Source organism: Lathyrus oleraceus, chromosome 5 (assembly GCF_024323335.1).
Source record: "Lathyrus oleraceus cultivar Zhongwan6 chromosome 5, CAAS_Psat_ZW6_1.0, whole genome shotgun sequence".
In the NCBI taxonomy this organism is placed as follows: Eukaryota; Viridiplantae; Streptophyta; class Magnoliopsida; order Fabales; family Fabaceae; genus Lathyrus; species Lathyrus oleraceus.
In genome coordinates, this window is record NC_066583.1 from 186,594,118 (window position 1) to 186,597,258 (window position 3,141).

Here is a 3,141-nt window from a genome sequence, read left to right on the forward strand (position 1 = left end):
CTACATTGTTTTATGACAAACTAACATAACTACACTAATTACTAACTTTAATTTGAGCATTTAATTTCTTGCCCTTTACTTTTAATGCCATTTATTTCTTGCTCATTTTATTCATATTGCTTTTCATTTTGCTCACTTGAGCACACATTTTATGTTTATGTCATTTTTCTTTTGCTCATTTGAGCTCATTATTGTATATAAATATATCGTTGTCTTGTGTTTGCTCTGTCTTTGTTTTATGTGAACCAAATGCAAAAAGGAGAAAGGACTTAGAGTTAAGACTTACCTATGCTTAAAGGAGTTCAAGAGCAACTAGGCCTCATGCCTTTAGAATGCTAAATTTGTTGAAGAGCAACTAGGCCTCGTGTCTTTAGAATGCTAAATTTCAAAGTTGATCTTAAAGGACTTCTCATCCAAACCTATTCTTTGTCCATTCGTCTTATTGTGTTGTGAACTTTTTGATGTTTGCTCTTGTTTGATAGGGATTCCATCTTGAGATTGTGAAAGGAGGACCATTGTCATGAGTAGCCAAGTTAAGAGAGACAAGCCCAAATGGAGATCCTAGGATCTTGAATCCAACTTGATTGATTGCTTAATTGTGTGCTAAGTCCAAAGGAAAGGAGCATCTTGAGTTATCTCTATGACTTCAAGAAAAAGGAATTCCAATGGTTTATCTTTTTCCTCTTATCTTTGTATGCTTTAGGACTAGCCCCTTCTCTTCTTCTCCTCACTCCAACCCAAGTCAAAAATCATTTTCAAAACTTTGACTTTGTTTCAAATTAGAAACCTAGGCCTTATGCCTTTGACTTTTCAAAACCATTTTCGTTAATACTCATTATGAATAAATCTTAATCCAACTTTGACTTCATTTTGTAAATAAATTAACTTGTAAATATAACTCACTTCAAGTTGTTTTTTGGTTCCAATGGCCACCTTATTAAAACCTTTTCATAAACATTAGTCATAGGTTTGAGTTATCATAGTGGTTGATGTAAATCTCACCTCATCCTTAGTGATTGGATTATAAGTCTTCCATACTTATTATAGGTTTAACCCCTCACTAGTATGTTGAAGCCTTCCTCACATGGTGGATTGTTGGTTTAGGTTGAGTTTTCTCCCTTTGATAACAAAAGACCTTAAGGCTTTTGATCAAATAAATTCACCAATCTTTGAGATTTTTACCCCGAACTACGAGGTTTTGATGCTCCTTTGTGATGGTACGTAGGCAATGGGTTCATCCATTCAAACAACAAAATTTGTAAATATAATCTATTCTTTTCTCGTCCCTCCAATATTCTTGTACAAATCTTTTCACAAATACCAACCTACAACACATATTTGCAAAAAGGGTTCCCTTAGAATACTAAGGATGTTTTGGGTGCGTAAAACCTTCTCATTTCATAACCAACCCCTTTACCCAGATCTCTGATATTTTTATTAGTTTTTTATTTGAAAAATTTCTTACCTTGGCCTTTGTTCTCTTTTTAGCCTTTCCTTTGGATAAACAAAAGTGCGGTGGTGACTCGAACTATATGTTTACTTTTGGTTTAGTCAATAAACCTAAAGGTAACAAAAACCCCGCTACACCAAGGTATGAACCCAATGCTAATGCTTATGATGAAATTGCATGAGGGATCTTAGAGTCAAAATTAGGGTCTTACAGCTGCCCCTATTTAAGGATATTCTAACTGAGGAGGCGAAGGTTAAAATCTTCATGTCGACTCAGTAGAATGGGCTTAAATAACAACACATAGAAACAAATTTTGGTCCCTAAGAGACCTCATGATGCATATTACATGAATGTAAAAGTTAATGCTCTGTGGGGAAATATTGCCACAAAGGAAAAGAAATCAGAGAGGTCGAAAATCCGCAGGAGTATAATATATTCCATAAGGAAAACTCACTAGGGAGACAGAGACTCTGAGGGGAAAGACGAGTTATGCGTAGGCTAGGCTACGACTTAAAACTGCTGGAGGACTCGAGGAATTCCATACAAAATGGAAAAGACTCAGTCGGGGAACAAAAACATCTGCAGGGGATACGAGTAAGTCAGGATAAAATTGAAGTTCTTGAATCATACAGGAAAAGAGATTTCACTAAGGAAATGCGCACTCAACTCAACTGGGGAAGCAATAAACTTCAACACAGGAGGAGAAGAAATCTATTATCTACTACCTGTTGCTGGGTGAGGAGATAATAAAGATCTGACAGAGAGAACATTCATCATCGATTAGGATGAACATATCAAGGATGACTCGCTGGGAACCGACAAAAGGGAATATTCATTACCGGTTACTGGGTAAGAATAGCCTTGCTGGGGAGAACTGTAGAAAATAGGATTTAAAACTACCAGTTACTAGGTAGAACACCAAGGGTGAGAATATATATCATCGGTTAGGATGAACATATCAAGGATAAACTCAACAGGGAAGAAAATTCGTCATCAGTTAAGATGAACATATCAAGGATAGACTTGCATGGGAAATGTCAAGGAGGATATCCGTCATCGATTAAGATGAACATATCAAGGATAAACCAACTGAACAAAAAGTAGGAATTACATCTATCAAATGCTGGATAGAAGACCATCAAAGAGAAAAATCCGTCACCGGTTAGGATGAACATATCAAGGATAGACTTTGAAAGGGAAGGAAAAATAGGGATTACATCTATCAGTTACTAGATAGAATACCAAGAGAGAGAATCCTTCAATGGTTAAAGTGAACATATCAAGGATAAAATCTGCGGAGGAGACAAAAGCAAGATTTATAACTACCGGTTACTGGGTAGAAGACCACAAAGAGAAGGAAACCCGTCATCGATTAGATGAACATATTAAGGATTAACTCTCTGGGGAACAAGAATAGGGATTACAACTACCTTTTACTGGGTAGAATACCAAGGGTGAGAATATCCTTCATCGGTCAGGATGAACATATCAAGGATAAAACTCAGGCAGGGGAGAGAAAGATATTTGTTACTGATTAGGGTGAACTTATCAAGGATATACTTCCTGGGGAATCAAATCCACTGGGGACTCTATTGAGAAGAAAAACTGGGGTACTTTTGTTGGGCATTAGGCAAGAAGTAACAAACTGCAAACTAAGAAGAATGTTACCAGCTACTGGGTAATAGGCTCTT